The 22,178-nt window shown below is 36.4% G+C and overlaps 1 protein-coding gene across 2 annotated transcripts in view; it reads right to left on the reverse strand.

Moving 5' to 3' along the window:
• The window catches only part of LOC131677139 (soluble guanylate cyclase 89Db-like), a 29,962-nt gene extending 16,552 nt beyond the window's left edge, over nt 1-13,410 (reverse strand). Inside the window, exon 1 of one of the 2 annotated variants that reach the window (XM_058956785.1) lies at nt 13,344-13,410. The gene's annotated coding sequence lies outside the window, so the exon portion shown is untranslated. Of the gene's footprint in view, nt 1-14; nt 105-13,343 lie in introns of those variants that run through there. The other variant, XM_058956784.1, reaches the window with a different exon arrangement.
• Nucleotides 13,411-22,178: the final 8,768 nt, after the last annotated feature.

Here is a 22,178-nt window from a genome sequence, read left to right on the forward strand (position 1 = left end):
TTCTTGTAAATCACGCTATTTTTTCAATCAACAAAATGGACAGTTATTCTGTTGGTGGTGGTTGTAGTGATGTTGAACAGAAAATTGGTGCGGCACTGAAAGGAAACGTATTTGAAATAATTGACGGATATATCTATGATAACACGGAGAACAGGTATCCATGTTCTTGTGTATGACAGCTTTGAATGACAACCCTTTAAAATACTAGCGCCGGTATATCCTAGAAAAACTCTAGAAAGAGAAATGCGGATACTCCATTTTGGATCGATTGGATTCGCGTTTAGCTATCAAAAAACGAATCCAATCGAACATTGCCTATCCTTATAACATTGAACGTTTTAGTTGGTTTTCATCTATTATTTATATTGGTAACGAGTTAACGGCATGTGTTAGTTGTTTATAGATATTTGTGCAAGAATTCTATGACAAACTTTGTAACAAGGTGTGTCTTCTACAATACAGGTCAGACTCGGTTAACCGGGGCTTCGATTTTCCGGGGTAAATGACTCGATTACTCGTATTCTAGAGAAAAATAAAGTAAGTAAGTAAGCTGCGGGTCGTCTGATTCTCGGTACCAGTTTAGTGTACGTGGTGGTGTCACATATTCCTGCTAACGTTTCTTTTAACCCTCATTCTAGTTAGAAGAGTGCACGTTGACTCGAACCCAGGTGGCAATCGATTTACCAACTACGCAACGCCCACTCAATCTTGCAGCATCATTTAGTTAACCAATGTCGTACCGGATTGTCAGGTGGTCACTACGCATGTAGTCTTCGGAAACTCTCCCACTCATGTTTGTCACCAGCGAAGAAATACAGAAAATTACGTAGATGATGGGTTCTCGGCGGCTTCAGCAAGAAGTATTGCTGTCGCCCTCTTTACATAGCCTAACATCCATTTTTGCTTGAGCTACCCAAGAGTTGAAATCGCCTCCAGAGACTGCCGGATCTCTTATCAGAATCTTGTTAACCATTTCTTGACCAACTTTTTTCTACCGCATATAGGGTTCTAAAACTATTTTTCTTAGAACTGTTGGCATCATGAAACACGAAAAATCTGGTTTACTAAAGATAGGTGCTTCTTTCGCAGTGCTAGAAGCTGCTTAATATTTACCTTCCGATCAAGTCCAATTTCATGAAAAAGGTAGTTTAAGGCAGTCTAAATTAAAAAGTTCTATTAGTTTCCAATAATATTTACAGATTTACAGGCTACCAAAATATTCTAAAATTGGACTTTCACCATTAACCATTACCCTGGCAGCACTGTTTCAGCGGAACCCAATAAGATTAATTGTAATAAGTTCTGTTCTACTCATAATATTTATAACTGTTAGTGCTCGAATGAAAGATATTAGTCCCAACTGTTAGCTTACTTGTCGTTGTAAACATACGTTGTGTAAACCAAAAGTTATAGTCATTTAAAAACGTGGTTATTTATCAACAACATTGGCATGAATGGGTTAAAGATGCCATTGGAACTCAATTGTTGAAGGGGTAATGGAAGAAGAGCAATATTGTGTCAAAGTCCACTGGAACTCTGAGCAGGATATTCATCAGAATTTTACACCGAATTTCTTTGAAATTAGGAACATGATTCTATCAACATCTTGAAAAAATCATAATCTTTAGCAGAATGCTTTTTTGAGCAGGATTCTACCAGACCATTGAGAAGCTTTTCTCTAGAATTCTGCATCAATATTTAGAGAAAGAACCATAGAAATACGGATAAGGATTCAATCGAAATTTTAAATAGATTCCATCGGAATGCTTAGAAAACTTCGATCAGAATCCTAGAAAGTATCCAAACTGAATCCTGAAAAGCATATCATCATTATCCCAAGAGAGTGCCAGAAACTGACCAAGTAAGTGTAATTAAGTATTTATGTGTAAAAAACGTCTGCAGTAATCGATATGTCTATTACAAGAAAAATGTAGGTACTTTTAGTTTAAAACTAAAAAGTTGCATATTTGGCAACACTGCTGTAAAAACTAGCATTTTTACAGATTCATTGAACAAATCCTTCAAAAATCATCTCTCTGATTGATTCTAGTGTAAACAGTACCAGAGATATAATCCGAGAAACAATTATTTTTTGAAACAATTAGTTCAAATTAGGAGTGTTCCCATGGACCGAGGGGTGGTTAAAAATGACACAATAATTTAGGATATTATATATTGGCTGTAGATGAACAATTCCTTCAAAATTAGTTCCAATCCGTGAAGGTCGATCCTATGTTTTAGTTTTTTGACCACTTTGCGCGGAATGACCCATATTTAAGCTATTTTTGAGGCAGGGCAAAATTTGTGAGGAGTTTAACCGTAGACCCCCCGAAAAAAACTTTTATTGACTGCAATGATCGAATTAGCGCTATAATCAGACATTCTAGTAGAAATTTGAATTTTTTTAGAAACACCCGGATAATCTAATCATTTTCCCCGGATAATCGATTCACAGATAATCGAATCCCCGGATAATCGAATCCCCGGATAATCGAGTCGGACCTGTATCCCAAATGATGTCGGTCATTTTGGAATCTCAGTGTAAACAGCTGTCAGTTTAGTCAAACTCTACTATGTACACCTGGCCGCAGTATCAAAATTACATGTAAATACATCCTTAGCTTTTTCACAACTCGAACGCTTTAGATGGACGTTTATTCTCTGGGGCGACAGTCTAATACCTCAAGCTCATTGCAGGTATCTAAAACGACATAGCTATAGACCATTCATTCCTGAAAGAAAATCCCCTCATTCAGAAAAGTATCTACAATCTCCCATGCAATATTATACAGCTAACTGAGACATGCCTTCCTCCCGCAGTATAGGATATTTACGACCAACGACAATAATAAATCACTACAGCACCTTAGTTGTAAATTTTGAAACGTGGCGGACGAAGTTGAACATTATTCAAAGGAGGGTATGCTCACGGATGTCATACTATCTGAAGTAAAATTACTCAACCAGTCGACACGAAATCGGTAAAAATGCGAAAACGTACTGGGTTTGTGGAACGTGATAGGGGTTGTGTTGTGATGATTTCTCTTGGAAAAAAAAGTAGAGTACTCTAAGAGAAGAAAAAAATAATCTCCTTATAAATACAAAAGTACAATTTAGACTGTCAACAATTCGCCAAATTTTACTAAGTCTAACAAAAACGAATGGGAAAATCTACTCAGCCTTATTGTTTTGCATCAAAAACATTGTCACGTCCCATCAAACGTTCAATGTTTCACATCCAATCATCCACATTCGACCGCATCGGATAATAAAAGAAACTAACCAACAGCCACAATGTGAATATTTGACACTCTTGGCAGCGCTACATAAGAAAATACTTTCTCCTTCCCCGCAGTGGAACCCTCATAAAAGGGCATTTACTATATCCTCGAACCTTTTTTTCCACCTCGGTGTCCTTGCCAATCTCTGTCGAAGGTTTTAATTAAAATTCCGACGCTCTCTTCTTTCTACGCTTTCGCGATTGTCGCAAGTTCAACGAAATTCAATTTCATTCGTAATTCAGCTTTGGTAAAATGCAAGAGAGAAAAAAATAACTGCTCACAAATTTTGTTCCAATTTTGCACTTGCTACTCAGAATAGCAAAGAGTGCCGAAGCTGGGTAGCTCGATAATAGGCCGAGAAAAGCTCTTTAAGTGGATGGAAATCGGGTACCGATTTAACAATGACCTAAAAAAATAGAAATAGAAGTTAATTTGATCGACATTCGTCACCATATTGAATCTCGATATGACCCACAGCAGCAGTTGTCAATTTTTTACTGGGTGGTATCCCTCCATGTTCCGACATTATTTATGGTGTCCTTTTTCTGGTGCTAATACTGTAGGTCGGCAGATCCCAACCTTTTCACGGGGCACCATCGGATTTTCGAATTGTTTGTTATGTCCCTGATCATTTCCTTTAAGCTGCTACTACAAATGTATTGGATACCGTCACAAATAGTGTGACCTTCTACGGAACACCGTTCAATCCAATGTTAATGACTTTTTGCATACCTTCAGCACCCTCACATTTGTGCCCTGGGAGATAAATATTGAACTATTCGTCTTTTCTTCAAATATGCAATTTAGTACGGTATTGCGAAAAGACTGTCTCACTATCAAATAAATACTTCAAGGAAATAAAGCATTCGTTAATACAAGAATCCTTAAATTCATTATTCATAGAATTATCCGAAACATTAAGGCTCATAAATACAATCGATTATTTTTTCAAATCATCACAGCGAACAGGGTGTAGCTTGAGAGGAAATACTCTTCTGAAGGACAACATTTGAACCTTTTTCGATATGACAAAATAAATAAGTAATGTGGCCTTGTCGTCGAAAGGTTTCCGGTTACCACAAAGAAGCACGTGCACCTCGTTTCCTTGCGAGCGGAGATTAGATGTCTTGAAAGTTATTTAATTAGACACAATATCCGTTCTTTTACTCATTATCTCTGGCGTGTTTACGTCAGGTACGGAGAAGACGGTAGCGCTGGAAATACTGAATTTTGACATTTTCAAGAATAGAGATGAACTAGTAGAATTGAAGGATGTTACTGTTATTTTTGAATACCATGTTGAGCATGTTAGTTGTGAGATACTTTTTAAAAGAATTTTAATAATTAACAACACGAAGGTAAGATATATTCTAGGAGCTCAACAATCTACATCGAAGCAGTAAGTTTTAACCCTTTCATTTTTTTTTATATTTTTCGCTGGAAGACCCCCTTAGAAGGAATATCCACTAAATAATGAGAAGGGATTATTAGGCTACGTCACAAACGAAGAATGTTTTAACAGATGTCCCGATTTTGTCAATATCCCCAACCACAACAATCTAAGTTACTTTTTCATTGGCTTTAACAGCACACGATAATCGGTTTCCGCAATATGTTGACGTAGGACTACTTTTTTGGTTTTTGATATTGGGAGTGAACATCGTAAATTCAACGAAAATGGTACGTGGTTACGGTTTGACAGTGGCGAAACCAGGGGAGGCTCCTGGGGGTCCGGACCACCCCCCGAAAATTTTTAGCTTGTTGAGAAATTATAAATTAATTTCTATTTTAAATTCGCTCTAAACTCAGATTCGTGCCACACCAGATCCGACCATCAAAACTTAATTAAATGAGGTTACTACATATTACGTATTGCACAATGAACATTTCAAAACCAAATTCCCTCCGAATTTTTTTCTGAATCGCAGAGGAAGCGAGAGGATTAGATACCCTTATACCTATTTCGCTTAACGCTTAACGCTTCAATTGCACGAGTAATCTCTGAAACATCCTTCGCGATGATGACATACGATACCCGACCAGGAGGAAATAACACAATTATAACTCATGCTGATATTTTGTTACGAAAAATTTCCTATCAAATTTTGTTATAAAGCAGAAACCGTTAAGTGTTAAAATAACAAAAATTCTAACAAAAAATTCTCTACGAATATCACATTTATGCATCAAAAGCTTTCATAGCATTGCCAAATGATTGCATACCTGCTGGCTGATTGTTATTGTGAATATATGACACACCGATTATTATTTATCGATATTGCCGCTTTGAACCTGGGTATTCTGAGTTTGATGGGGAAGTTTCCTGCATGAACCAACGACGTTGTTTTCGACTGATGTTTAATGCTAGCATAATATTCCACGCTTCCGTCAAGGGCAAAACGATTATAGATGCAGAAGACGTTTCCAGAACGCACACATTGAACTTTGCCCAAGCCTAAGTGCTCTTTGTTTTCCTGGTGTCATACGTTTTGTTTTTATTTAGTTTTACTCACCAATACAGCTGTCTATATGACGATAGACTGAATAGCTTTATAATATCTTTTCAGATTAGGAAAGAGGGGCTATTTTTAGATTCTAAATAGTGCGCTTTGGCGCTTCTCTTGTACGTTACCGTGTTTTACGTGGTTTTTAGAAATAATGTCGATGCGACATGGTAACATTGAGCGGATATTTAACGTACATTATTTTACGGAGAATACGACAAATCTTATTTAGGATTCCGCATAGATTTAAAGCAACAAATGTGCTTTGATGTTTCAAAATAAGTCTCTTTTGGAAATTTGTTATTGGCATTTTTGATATGGGGAATACTAAACAAACCAGTACAATTATCTCGCACCTAATAAATTTCTAGAAATGCAAATCATTCACAGAAGTTATATCTACCAACTGCGAATATAACAGATTTATGAGAAAATTCGAGAAATTGTTGATGTTTCTTCGATGGGACGGATTCTTGAATATTTCATGTTTTTTCTGTTACACATTTTTTCCAAATTTGATTAAATTTTAAGGAGGAAATTAACAATATTTTTGCATTAAAGTTTTTATATATTTCAAGGATAATCTAAAACGCATTCAAATCACTTGTCAGTTTAACCATTAAATATGCTCAAGTAAACTCAAATACTTTTTATGCGGAGGATAACATAAAAAAGTCGCGATAGATTAGAAATTCCAAAAACGCACAAACTGGATAAGGTTTAAGTGTTCATAAAAACCTGCATAAATTGGAGAAATCGCACTGAAAGTCTTATCAAGATCCTCAAAAATACACTACGAAAATTTTGGAGATCAGTATAATATATCAGATAGTTTTTTGTGACCTGAAAATTCGTATTCGCAATATGCAGCATAGATTAGAGGAAAATTAATTATTAGACTAAGCCACGAAAACTAGTTTTAAAATGCTTTTTGCTTTCAATTCACGTTTCTTTATTCCATCTGAACTGCATGATACTTCCTGCATATTCTTCGAAATAAGTTTTATAGGAAAATGATAATCTTTAGAAAAGTTCTTTGATAACCTCACGATTCCAAAGCTTTTTATGTTAATGGCTTTAACATTTAAATCATACGTCTCCTACTCGAATGTCAGACGAATCTCTCAGAACATAGGCAATGTCATCTCTTGATCCAACTGCAACCAAGTAAGTCAATCAAAGACCTCACTGACAAGTTCTCCGACCAATTGCATCTAAAACTTGTCTATACTCAAAACGCTGAATTTTGAAAATCCAAATCAAAAAATCAAAAACTTCGAAAATTCGCTTTGAAAAGTTGAATTACGACGCATAAAAAGAGACTTCAGTGTATAAGCAAATATACTGTCATTTGTTAGCGTTCAAAGATAATTGTGAAAGAATATATAACTTACTGTAACATCATCGTTGGATGCGTACATTAATATCATATTATTAATCCGATGATAGCACAAGAAGATATAATCTTGATATAAGCTTTCTTGCATTCCTGATCGGTATATCATAAAGATAACACAGAGAGTAATATATATATCAACATGAGATATAAATTTGATAGCTTTCTGTTATGATGTTCTGATCGGGTATAGATTGACTACCGAAACTTCGAAAACTCGCGACTATCTTTCTCTCTATCTCTATCATCTTCTCTATCTTTATGGATAAGCATATTGTCAGGAGATATCGGATATTCGATTCACCTGCCTGCGAGTTGGTGGAACTAAGAAAATCGCTGTGCGACTTGAGTTAATTTCAGTCCCACGGGTGTCATCACATCTTGATAGTAGGCAAGCTGAAACAACAACATTTGCAACTTAGTAGCTACAGGATACTGCCGAAAAGGTATAGGAAAATAACACGTGAATACTATGCACATTCAGGGATGCCACAACCTATATTGGGATACCAGATGAGTTATCGACGAGCCCTGAATAAGAGGTAAACTAACGAAAATAATAAGGCATGTTTTGTAAATGCAAAAATGGATTGAGAAAAAATTTGGACTGTTAATCCCATTAAGAGTCGCGAGTGAGTAATATTTTTTATAGAAAATATTGCGTTCTGATAATTCTTGAAAGACAGAAATAAGATTAAACACTTTAATCGTTGTCTTCCGTTTTAATTCCACTATGATGAACAAAATGCAAAATTGCACTTTTCTGTTACAGATACGTATTTCGGCTACGACTTGCAGTCTTCTTCAGTGTATTGTACTGATACAATACACTGAAGAAGACTGCAAGTCGTAGCCGAAATACGTATCTGTAACAGAAAAGTGCAATTTTGCATTTTGTTCATCATAGTGGAATTAAAACGGAAGACAACGATTAAAGTGTTTAATATAACATTCCACTAAGTCGCTCAAAACAGTGCTTTTGTTAGAGTGGCAGAAATAGGAAGATTTGGGAATCAGTTATTTACTGCTGCATGGGTAGGAACAACACAACACGTGTTGAGGGCAATTGAGCTCTAGTATATCAAAAAGCCAGATTTGCACACATGCTGACCTAATCAGATAACCACGCGTCCCCACCATTCCCCACGTCTAGTGCAGATGTGGGACTAGCTGCACCATTAAAAACCATTCACAGTTTTTGTTCACACCATTCACAATACACGTCGATGATGCGGAAAATTATCAATCACGCAGCATGATATAAAAACGATAGCCGAACACCGATCTAAGACTTCCGCTTTTTTGTAAAGATTCAAAGTTCTGCTCACTGACGCCATCAGGACCAACAAAAAAGGAACGGTATTGGGATGAGGCAAAGCGAAATTTTTCAGCCCATAACAATGGTTTATAAAGTGAATTATTCAAGCTCAAACCAGATGATGCTTGTTTTTGCTGTAGTAGTTCGCCAGTTGGTGGCCGAAATGTTTTTGTTGTTTTTTCCTCCCAACTAAAATATTATTTTCCGACCACGATGACGACCATCAACAACCAACAATTTTCAACGTCTGCGTTTGTTTTTCAAAGACAAGTTTGTTTCCTTTTCATTTGAACAAACCTTGAACTTTATGCTCTTATTGTTTGAAGGATTTCTCTGCCCACAGCGAAAACCAGCTGTCGGTTGAATGAATTGTACCCTTCATAACCAGATATTTTGCTTGAGACAACGCAAGCTAAAAACTGAATGCACAATAGAATAAACTTTCAAATTCCGTTCTTAATAATGTCGAATCCCGACCCAAACCTTTCGCTTTTTCATTTAATGCACATCGCCATCCAACAAAAATCGAGTGAAGGGCACATCTAGTGTAAACTTTTCTAAAACTTATGATGCTCCCATATCGCCTTAAAGTCATAGACACTGACGCTTACATACTGCGAAAAAATAGCACCTTTCTTTGTACTCACAATCCACCAGAAACGTAAACAAAACTCTACCCAAACTGCATCAAGCTGCTCCCACATATTTCAATCCATTTGCTCAGTCGACACGAATCACAGACGTCAAAGTTTCGGAAAAAACTTTCTGATGGATGAACTACAAAAACAACAAGTTTACCATCTTTGCTCAAGCACTTATGGGATTTATTATTATGATAATGAAGGAGATCAGAGGGAAAGCTTCATTCGCTGGACCTAGAGCAACAATCGCTCTTCCACACAAAAGAATTCGTCAACACATTTTCCTTCACGCCCGGGCAGCCGTCAGTCAATCATACCGCAGAGAAAACAATCTGAATAACTTACTGTTCGGCTCTATTCCTGCTATGCTATTTCTTCTAGCAATTCGTGTATCCACCCGTCCTAACTGCATTACCATATCCGATTAAGTGGCGACAATTTCCATTGGCGATTCTTTGAAGCGAAGGCCCCCAAGGAACATCGTCGCATCACTGTCGATTTCTCGAGGTTCGTATTGTATGGCACAACCACAATAGCAACTTTATCCGTCGCAAACTACCAAGGGAACTATGCCTAAAACGGACAACTTAAGTTTTTAATATTTTATTCATCCATTGATATAATGTGCGCAAATTGTATTCGATTCGATTCGATTTTGAAATTTTCCTTTACTCCCCCCCTTTGAACAAAATTCGTCAAAAAAAGTCAATTTTCGTCAAAAATTTTTTTGTGAGATTACATCAAATTTTGACGCTTTATGCATTTTGAAGTCATTTGGCATCAAAAATACCAGCCCGATTTTGAAAATTTCGCCCCTTTGAACCAAAAAAGTTCAAAATTGAACTTTCGTTAAAAAAATTATTTTTCGAGATTGCATCAAATCTCGACGTTTCATGCATTTTAAAGTCATTTGGCATCGAAAATGCAAATTCGATTTTGAAATTTTCCTTTACTCTCCCCTTTGAACAAAATTCGTCAAAAAAGTCAATTTTCGTCAAAAAAAATTTTGTGAGATTACATAAAATTGTGACGCTTTATACATTTTGAAGTCATTTGGCATCAAATATACCAGCCCGATTTTGAAAATTTCGCCCCTTTGAACCAAAAAAGTCCAAAAATGAACTTTCGTTTAAAAAAAATTATTTTTCGAGATTGCATCAAATCTCGACGTTTCATGCATTTTAAAGTCATTTGGCATCGAAAATGCAAATTCGATTTTGAAATTTTCCTTTACTCCCCCCTTTGAACAAAATTCGTCAAAAAAGTCAATTTTCGTCAAAGTTTTTTTTGTTAGATTACATCAAATTTTGACGCTTTATGCATTTTGAAGTCATTTGGCATCAAAAATACTAGCACGATTTTGAAAATTTCGCCCCTTTGAACCAAAAAAGTTCAAAATTGAACTTTCGTTAAAAAAATTATTTTTCGAGATTGCATCAAATCTCGACGTTTCATGCATTTTAAAGTCATTTGGCATCGAAAATGCAAATTCGATTTTGAAATTTTCCTTTACTCTCCCCTTTGAACAAAATTCGTCAAAAAAGTCCATTTTCGTCAAAAATTTTTTTGTGAGATTACATAAAATTTTGACGCTTTATACATTTTGAAGTCATTTGGCATCAAAAATACCAGCCCGATTTTGAAAATTTCGCCCCTTTGAACCAAAAAAGTCCAAAAATGAACCTTCGTTAAAAAATTATTTTTCGAGATTGCATCAAATCTCGACGTTTCATGCATTTTGAAGTCATTTGGCATCGAAAATGCAAATTCGATTTTGAAATTTTCCTTTTGAACAAAATTCGTCAAATTCGTCCGCCTTGATTTGAGTTCATATTCCATCAATATATTCACTTTTGCTAAAAAATTTCAAACCGAATGATGTATGAAATGGTGACAAGGAGGCACAAAATCTTCATTTCATGACTAGGATGAGAAAGATGGATACCTGGCATGGGTAATATGTACAAGTGGCAATCTTAACTCGTATCATGTATTGAAATTCTTCTGAACATACTATTCAGCTAAACTTAACCATTATTTCACAAAAATGTATAGTTTGTGGGAATCGAGTACTGAAACACAACCACGCACTGCTAGGCCCCATGCAAAACTGACTCAGACATCACTTCGTTAAAAGTTTAATAACTTCTTTTAACGAAGCCGGTTTGACTAGCACTCTTCGTCAAAGTTGTAGACAATTAAATTATCTTTCTTAGTTTTAGTTACAGTGATAATACAATGCATACAGTGCCGTCTGGCGGAAATGCGAGCTATTGGGTTTTCTTCACGTAAATTGTCGAAAAATTCCATACAAACTTTAGGCACGTTAGTCCGGTAGCTAGACTTGTCCGATTTGCCTCAAATTAAGTACTTTGTGGGACTTTGAATCGATTCAGGGGTGGGCCGATTGAGTTTTTAAAAATTAATTATCTTTCTGGGCAGTCTAATATACACTGGTCTCCCATAAGTACAAGAAGCAGGCAAGAACCTCTGATGGCGGTAACCAAGACAGCTTTAACGATGACGATCTTGACATGAAAGATACCAGAAAATTGAGTGACCCCAATAACGTAGTAGGCGAGCAGACGAACGATTCCCCGCCGCGAAACAGGGTCACCGCGTGCAATAGAAATTTTCATTGCAAAATACCGAAAATGACAGTGACAGAGATGCCATGAAAAAAAAACTTGTGTTGCGGTGTACATCATTACTCAAAATCTACTGAAATTTCGAAATTTTACACTGTATTTGTCCATATAGTTCTCCAGGTAACGATGGGAGCCTTTTCTATTTCATCAAATTTTGAAATTATTGTATCACTTTGAAGTAAAAAATCCGATGGTCACTAAAATAAAGTCCACTTGTTATTGTAAATATAATAATAATTTTGTTACCTGGGAATGATGTTTTCAAAACGATTGATCCATAAAATTTGAATCTATGTTGTATACCCCTTTTTTCGGGGAGCTTTCGGAGACACACTGCCACTCGCTCAATTTGCAACATTTCACAATGAAAATTTAGGAAAATGTTGCTCAAATATTGCATTATTGTACGGAAATTGACTGTAGCACCAAAAACAATTTTGAAAACGATTCATCTTTTCATCGTAAAAAACTTAGCATCAAAACCGCTTAACCATTGGTATTTTCGGAGGAATTTATTAATGTAGCAGACCCTTTATTACACTGTTTTTTTTTATTTTTAACAATTTTTAAAATTTAAAAGAATTCGAAAACGAATACTCAAACAAATTATCAAACTCACGATAGAGAAAATCCCAATCTGCAAATGTTGAGTTCAACCAATAAGAAACCAAATACACTTCTGAATCAGGGTTCGAATTTGCTTACTGTAAACATCTTTCATTCATATTCGACAAATAAACTGAAAATTACAACCAGAAAACGTGTCTTCGCTTGATAATGTGCGCCCTTGAGTATTAACTTCGTCCCATTTTAACCCTTTCAAACAAACGTGAATCCAGGCTTGCGATTACGAAGGAAGGATAACTTCCAACAGCCGCATTTGCGAAGAACTCAAAAAAAGACTATCGGCCATCTCGCGTTCACGGTATTAGATCAAGGATTTGATTTAATTTGGCTTTGAATAATTGGATAATGGATGATGGATGCTTTGTGAAGTCCTTTCGATAAATCCTTTTTCTTGAAAAGTTGAACCGCTGTCCTGTCACACATGAATTCAGGTACCTAAATACGATAAATCACATTCTGAATCAAAAACCCTCAACCCTTTTCATTCGAACTTGACAACAAAACACATCCGGCCAGCATGCTATTGCTACCATCTTCCATGAACAAATTTTGTAGGTAGGCTAGCTTCTCACGTAGCATAGCATCAGTAGATCAGTTATTTTATCTTTGCTCGATTCTCAAATCGTCAGGCAGATTATCACTTCCTCGAACACACGAATCATTAATATCCACATGAAACCTAAGCCAAAATATTCAGCTTTTTCATATTATTAGTATTATTCTGCATAAATCCTTGTCTCAGTCTGACACCCTATGTAACGCATTGAAGATTTTATTTATAAAGTGAGCCACTTTGAAAGGATATCACAGTAGCAACCGAAGAACAAATACACAGAACCATAACACCTGTTAACTTCTACACTATACTGCAAACAACCACCACCACAACCAACTAAGATCCGATAACCATGTCAACGGAAGTACGAACCAGCTTAGGAATATTCAGCTAACAGCACTTCCACCACTTTACCACACGCGACGGCCGCTCACAGCCGACTGAAGCAAGTTTCCGACGGAGGGTTCCTTTTTTATAGCACTCAGCTGTTTTCCACCCCGTAGGCGGGGGTTGGGTCGGACGGTTTCCACGGCACGGTGGGTGGTTACATTTCCGGAGCGGCGGCCCCCGGATACAAAGTGGCACCCTGCGATTGTCCTCATGCGTCCTCTTGAACGTAAAGGATTCCCTCTTGTAATTCGGTTGAGATACAAAAACTTTACAAACAGTTGCGGCATGTACTGCACAACGATAGACGGTTGTGGTATCCCGCTGTCGTGTCCCGCCAACGCTACCGCCGCGGACATAAAGCTAACGAAGGACTGTTTCGTGTTGGGTGTTGGTAGCATGCTTCGAAGGGATTGATTATGATGATGATAACGGATGTTGGGAGGGTTAGCACGAGCGAAATATCGCACGAGATAATTATTAGAGCTCGACACTGATGCTTGACATCGCGTGGGGAAACGTGTTGCTGTGCTTTTAGTTGTCCTGTAATGTGACACTTCTGAACAGATAATTGAGTTCATCGTGTTTTCGGATGGGTCGCGCGAGTTAAGGACGTGTAGCTGGGACCACATAGCTATTTATTGTAACTGACAATGTTGAATATACTTGCACTTCTCTTTCCACAGATTTTGTAACCGATTGTTTAGGTGAGCATGAACATTAAGGGGCTTGTGCAAATGTTCTAATAAACTTGGGAATACTCAAAGAAACTTTTTTTCTTTGATAAATCTTTTGAAAGTTGGAAATCTTTATGACAGAATCTTTATGCTGCAAATTCTCTGAAGAAAATTAAAAAACTGAAATTGATTATTGGTAGTAGAATGTTTAGGAAGCAGGGATTTCTAAAATAAAATCTAAGAAATTTCTAGCTCTAAATATCCGTGCTATTCTCCAATATTCCCATAATTTCTCTATAAAGTTACGTTTCCCCAAAAAGTCCAGGATCCATTAATAATCCGCAGGTTACTCTAGTGGTCCCCAATATTCCTGGCTTTCCCAGAAAACGCTCAGCTTCCACTAAGGGCTTATCTACCATTTGTCTCGGTAAAATTCTTGATATTTTCGTGTTTGTTTGAGGGGGTATTGGAGTTTTTACCGCGTTTTTCGTTTTACTATCTTTTTGGCTCATTTTTAAATCCTTTTTGCCTTTCTCATATAAAGAAAGGCTATGCAATCACTGTAAAAATCGACTTTTTAACCAAGGCCCGGAGGGCCGAGTGTCATACACCATTCGATTCAGTTCGTCGAGATCGGCAAATGTCTGTGTGTGTATGTATGTGTGTGTGTGTGTATGTGTGTGTGTGTGTCATTTAAACTCACACAATTTTCTCAGAGATGGCTGAACCGATTTTCGCAAACTTAGTTTCATCTGAAAGGTATAACCTTCCCATAAGCTGCTATTGAATTTTTAGTTGATCCGACTTCCGGTTCCGGAGTTACGGGTTGAAAAGTGCGGTCACACAGCAAATTCCCATATAAACTGGTACCACCATGATGTTCAAATGATGTAAAACATATCAAAATTGATGTAACATTACTCTAGTTTGCGGGTCTGGATCACTAATGATCAATCAAAGCAGCTTTGACCACATTGGCCACCTATGACGGTTCATGACACCCCCGGGGAACCCGCCAAGTTCCTAAACTAATATCACACCCATTCCACAACGAATTCACTACCGATTTTTACAAACTTGATTTCAAATGAAAGATACAGTAATGCCATTGACTGCTGCTGAATTTCATTCGGTTCTGACTCTTGCTTCCGGAGTTACAGGGGTGTTAGTAAGGATACACTGGAATTTTCCATATAAATCGGTACAATCGTAATACCTCAGAGGCTAAAAACTATTGAAATGGTCACCAAATTACTTCTAATCGCAGATCTAGATCACTGATTGCCAATCAAACATTCTTTGAATATGTTATGTCTTTGAATATATTGTCCACTATCGACGATTCCGGAAGTCCGGAATTTCGGGCATATTCCACAATTAAAGTCACATCGGTTCATCGGTGATGACTGAACCGATTTTCTCAAACCAAGTCTCAAATGGAAGGCAAAATATGCAGTTGAGTATTGCGTCGCCGGCCCTCCCCCCCCCTCCGCCTTGCCCTTGCACCTCCCTCCTTCATCACTCCCCTCCTCTTGGACTACCCTCACGCCCGCATTTCCTTCATCCACCCCGTATACCAAAATAAGATGAAGGATTTCTGACGCATCCTCCACTCCCACTCTACTAACCCCCCATTCCCTACATGTTCAAACCCATTCCACCAACCTTTCCAAATTATAATCACATGAAGATAACATTGAACTCATTATGCTACATAGTATGGATTGAACTCATGCTTATTAAGCTAATTAAATATTATTCTTTTGCCTTTCTTATATAGAAAGGTTATGCAATTGCTCCAAAAACTGACTTTCTAACCGAGGCCCGGAGGGCCGAGTCTCATATAACATTCGACTCAATTCGCCGAGATCGCAAAATATCTGTGTGTATGTATGTGTGTATGTATGTATGTATGTATGCATGTATGTATGTATGTATGTATGTATGTATGTATGTATGTACGTATGTATGTATGTATGTATGTATGTATGTGTGTATGTGCGGATTTGTTAACAAAATGTCCTCATCGGTTTCTCTGAGATGGCTGAACCGATTTTTACAAACTAAGATTCAAATGAAAGGTATAATATTCCCTAGGTTGCTATTGAATTTCATTTTCAACCGACATCTTGATCCGGATTACGAGTTGAAGAGTACAAATCAACAAAATTTGTTGATTTGTCCACATCGGTTTCTCGGAATTTTCTGAACCGATTTTGACAAACTTGATTTTAAATGAAAGGTCCATCAGCTGCTGTTGAATTTTGTGTGGATCCGAGTTCTGGTTCCTGAATTACAGGGTGATACGTACGATCACGCAGCAAATTCCGATTGTAACGAATTTTGCGATGAATGTAAAAAGGTGATTTTTTTCCAAAATGTGCACAACTGTTGAATTTGTAGATCTAGGTCCCCAACAGTCATTCAAAGGCTCTTTGGTCACACTGGCCACCATCGACGGATCCTGAAGTATCCAAATTCAGAATAACGGTTATATTGGTTTCTCTAAAATGGCTAGACCGATTTGATCAACTTAGTCTCAAATGAAAGGTGTCGCGTCCCCGGAAACTGATATTAAATTCCATCTCCATCCGACTTCCGGCTCCGGAGTTACGGGTTGTGGAGTGCGATCACATAGAAAACTCCGATTCAAACCGATACCGCGATGAATGCAAAAAGGTGCTCTTATATATGTACTTGCCAAGTGTAATAAGAATGAAAGAGATTTCCATAATGTTATATTGTACGAACCAGCTATTATATCATAGTTTGGAGAAATGAGAAAGGCACAATTGCACCTCTAGGTGGATTAAAACAGGTTTTTTCTTGAAAACTGGAAGTTCAAATACAATAAAGACCCGTTTATTTTAGGCTGATTTCAGTCCCTATACATAGCCTCATAACTCTTTCTGATTATTTAGTAAGGTTTATTTAAGGAGGTTCAATAAAAACGCATATTTTATTTTAGAGATGCAAAATATGCATTTATTTTTGCATCTTTAAGATAAGATAAATATGCTCAAGAAAGGATTAATACAAATATTACGGTTTGACGAGAGAAGCTTCCCCGATTGACAACGCTGAGTTCATTATCCCCTCAAAAGGATCTTTATAAAAGTAATAAAATAAACGTTTTGCATTTATGGAAGAAAATTTTCATATGCTTTTTATAATAACTAAATAAAATTGAATTTGTCCATTTTCATGCATGGAATTTTATGGTTTCAATAATCTATGGACAAATATACTATCAATAAATCCATGGAATTACGTAATAAAATGTCACCATGTGTGCAATAATGTTCCAGTTTTATTTATTTATTTATTTAGGGTTTCGTTAAAAAGTGCAACGTTATGATGTAAGTTGCTTTCACGCATTTAAAAAGAAAAGCGGCGAAGAAGTTGATGAACAACATGTATGAAGGCATTAGAGGAAATCCACGAAAATCCGTCCGAAAATCTTTGAAATCGTGAAATTGTAAGCCTTCTTAGATTCCGATTAAACTTTACACGTTTCACCGGCATGGAAGACTAAACAATTTCCACAGTCAGTAAGATTATTTTGACTCAAGAGAGATTTTTTAAAAGGGCATACACGTTTCTACGAGGATTAATTTCAGAAAAAAATTGTTCGAGAACTGTATTTTATACAGTAAAAGCTTTCTGAGAACGTGTTACAGGTAATGAATACTTCTGTACGAAAAAAATATACACTGAAAAAAATGTTGTGTCATTTCACACAAAAACCAAAATTTATGCTAACATTTAAAAATGCTAAAAACCCATTTTTTTATATTTTTTTCAGCAAAAATGTTTTTCTAACAATAATTTTATAAATGTTTTTAAAATTTATACTAATTGGCATACAAAACTGTAATTTTATTACAGAATATAATTCTAAGTATCATTTTAAATCAAAATGCATTTTAAAAAAATCTTCCAAAATGTGATAGTTATCTAGATATTTGGAATTTTGCTACAAAAAACAATTGATTCGTGTGAATATGTATTTTGAAAAACCTATTGTTATTGATGGAGAAACGCGAATAACTTATGAAAAGGTTATAAAATAAAATAATTATGTTTTTATGGGGGGTGGGCGCAGCGTAGTTGGTAAATCGATTGCCTTGTACGCAGCGCACCTGGGTTCGAGTCCCGACATCGCACATAGGGTTAGACATTTTTCATAAGAGATTTTTCTAACCCAAAGAGGCGAATGACCTTAAGGTTGAAACCTCTATAATCGAAATAAAAAAAATGTGTTTTAAAACAAAATTTAAAATATCACGAGAACTACTACATTTCAGAAAAATTTCGTTATGAACATTTTGATTTAAAATGTAACTCGTTCTCAGGTAGAGGCACAACCAAGCCTCAATGTAAATAGAAATTTGCTCCTAAAACATTGATATGTTTATCTTTCATGGTAAATACCAATTAATTAAATTAATTATAGGCAGGATAACATGTGCCTTGTCAGCTCGTTAAAAAATAAATGTAAAAGATATTTCAGTTCCATTTTCAACTAGCATATATGTATATTCAAATACTAAGAACACATAAATTTAGCCGAAACTCCAACTTCAAAGTTGTCACACTTCACCGGATATTACAAATAATAGATATCCATCCACCAAAAATTCTGAGAAAATAATATTTTGCTATGTACCGGAACGCCCACTGTGTTTATAAATTAAGAGATGGCTTTTTAGTCTCGAGTTTCAATCACAAAACATTTGTTTTGCGTTAAAGTCAAGACTTTAACGCAAAATAAATGTTTTGTGATTAATAGCCGAGACCAACACCCCATCTATAAATCTATATTCCTTTATTTATTCAATTTGAGTATAAAACACTTAGAAATATTATCAGTAAGCAGTTTTATTTTCTTGAATTATAAGTTACAGTTTTTACACGACAAAAGTAAATGATTATTCAGTGGAATACAAGATGCACTCTGAAAATTTATACTATATTAATGTGGTACGTACTACTTTTATGTTTATTATTATTTCTAATTCCCATTCAATATTCGAACTAAAAAATTTTGGCGTCAAAATTATTATGAATGGGAGTCGATCCTTCGATGGGCTCTGCACGGTACGTGGCTTGCAATTGTTCCAAGAAATCGAAAAAAATTAGCTTACCGGTGAAAAAATACTACGCAGCCGCCATCTTGTGATACAACTGCTTTTAAAAAAATGTTTTTGTACTTCACAAGTAGTATTATACATCCCATTAAACGAGAACCTGTTGTCCTGAGATGCAGCTCGTCTATTTTTTTCGTGCTCTATCCTCTTAAGTTGATATGACCAAATTGTAAGCCTTTAGAACTATAGGCATAATGACCATATGGCATTACGAAATTCTATAGTTATATTTCGAAATACCGGAATCCAACATTTCTAAGTTTGATGACGTGCCCAAATTGATTATTATATTTTTCCCTTAGGGAGTAAATTCTACATAAAAATAAATCGGTTGTCACGGTAAAGATGGACAAGTCTGTCTATGCCAAGACACATGCTGGTGAACTCGGGTGATTCGTAGTTATGCTGCCTAAGCTCGACCCTCATCAGCAGAAAACAAAACTCAAGCCCGTAAGATATTAAGCCTGTTCTAATGACCCTGCCACTTCAAGTTTTCCGATCTGTATACTTCACATCCTCGCTCTCACTTGAGTACTAATTTCCATAACTTTCCCTATCCAGTAATCTCTAGCTAATTGAATGTCGTTAAAATGTAAAAAATATAAATAAAGTTTTTGTGATCAAAATCGACACCATAAACCAGTATTTTAGTGTTTTGGTCGATTCATCGTAACACCACCCCAATGTTATATTGGTTGCTAATGCATCCAATTAGCCCCGTTCGCATCACGACAACAAGAACTCATTCTCAGCTCTCACTGCTTGCTTACTCTCACGAGTATACGAGTTACCACCATCCTTCGTGTTCAGCTCGTAACGAACATTAATTTTCTTGAATGAGCCAGCCAGTTACTTTTCCACGTGCTCTACGCGATTTGTTTTGATTCTGCTTTCGTTGCTGATCAATCCGTATAATCACTAGTATGTATGTATGCATGTATGTACTGTCGAGCTACACCTCTGAGTTTCCGAATAGGGGCTAAGTGAACGATGATGATGATGATGATGATGATTAGCATATTCGTTTCAAGCTCACTGACCAATCTCAACCTTAAATAAGGTAGAGTAGGAGAGATTTGTTTATGCGATTATAGTGCCTTAATCATCTGTTGCATATGAAGCAGAATATGCTGTCTATGAGACGCCGCCACAAATAGGGTAAACTATGAAATGTCAAAACAATTGATTATAACTACTGGAGGAACTACACTATATTCCTTCCAAAGGAGGAAAATTGGGTAAACATCAATCTTTCTCCCAAAGCCAAATTTTTTGGTGAAGCCACTCTTTGTACGTGAAGGGTACACATCCTAACTTAATAAAGTCATGGGTGCGTTTCGACTTCGTCTCATCAGAAACCGACACTAACTTATCGTCGGAATATATGATGGGCCTAGCCACTTCTAGACCCATGTCGCCCATGTTCTTGCATTGGGTTGTTTTCATTTTAACAAAGGCAGATGTTGGCTAGGAAAAAAGTGGCCGCCAAACAGGGTCCTGTTCCTTTTATTATGACATGTGTGTACCGGGCACAATAAATGTCAAACTAATTGGCCTATCATGTGTAAGAGTGAAATAATAAACCTTACAGTGTTAACAGCGACATGCGCTCTCTAGTAGTTATAATATCTTTTTATGGAACAGATACATTTCATTCCATTCTTCTTGTTGGATCGGAAACGATTGACTTTGAACAATGACACCAATCAGGGTAAAGTGCCCATTTTCATCCTATTAATGAGGGTACCAAACAAATTCATTAATTGCTCGCTACTTTCTAAACCACCAGAACTTTGCGAAAACGAAAATGAGACAATGACCACATACTTACTAGTGGTTGCTCGATTCCATGGATTTACGAGCTAGCGATGATATTGAAGGTTGAATCACTATAGGTGTGCACATATACATATCACGTTTCTGTCTGCATCCAAATTGCACTTTGTGAATTCATTCAATGAAATTTAAAATGAGAATCGAAAATTACCGATTTTAAATTAAAACGAGATTGCTACCGTAGAATCTTTATTGTTTGATTTTTTATTATTTAGTGACGAAGAAGGTAGTGAAAAGATATGAATCCCAAAATCTAAACAAGGTCCTAGCATGCGTTAAAATTGTTAGTGTTAGTGAACAGAGACAGCCTATAAAGCGTGGAACTAGTGACGTAGACGCTACCGAGCGTCGAAAAACTGTCACACATACGAGCGCAGAGGCTGTTTTCGTTTTGACACATGTCAGGACCTTCCTCTATAAAGACTTTGGGTGAATCCATTGAGTTGCATCGTTCATTGAATGGATATGAGAATTTTAGGCCCTAAGTTTCCATAATCCAGAAAACAGCACCTAACCTCACTTAACGAAAATCAAACATTCATTTCATAAATTTTAATCAAAATGTATCCAATTTGAACATACAAAAGCACAATCGTTATTAGGTTTTACTTAAGGGGGCGTCTGGCGTAAAGTACTCAAATCGATAGATATTTTCTTTAGTGTTTTTGAAGGCAACGCAACAATGGATCCTTTGTGTAATGTTAGGATTTATTTATACATTCATTGTGTTCGAAAAAAAATATTTCCAGTCACGCAGAGTCACACATGAGAGTTCCAAGAGTAGACGTCCAACTATTTCCACGTCGAGGAGCACCGCGGAGAACACGATAACTCTTGATAAAATTGTTTGACACATGAAATTCAATAAGATTTATGAAGCTTAAACTTTTAGCTACTCGATGAACCAAAAAAATAGAAAAAGGTTAGAGTTTCGGAAAGTGGCTTCATGAAAACCGAAAAATCTCATATTTCACTGTAAAATTTGCTACAAAATAATAGGGGAAAAAATTATTCCGTTTTCTGTGGTTCATCAACAGTAGACTACCCAGAAAAATAATGAATTTTTGAAAACTCAATCGGCCCACCCCTGATTCGATTACTAGTGCCACCAGGAGTACTTGCACCAAATTTGAAGCAAATCAGACAAGTCTAGCTAC

Source organism: Topomyia yanbarensis, chromosome 1, assembly GCF_030247195.1.
Source record: "Topomyia yanbarensis strain Yona2022 chromosome 1, ASM3024719v1, whole genome shotgun sequence".
Taxonomy (NCBI): domain Eukaryota; kingdom Metazoa; phylum Arthropoda; class Insecta; order Diptera; family Culicidae; genus Topomyia; species Topomyia yanbarensis.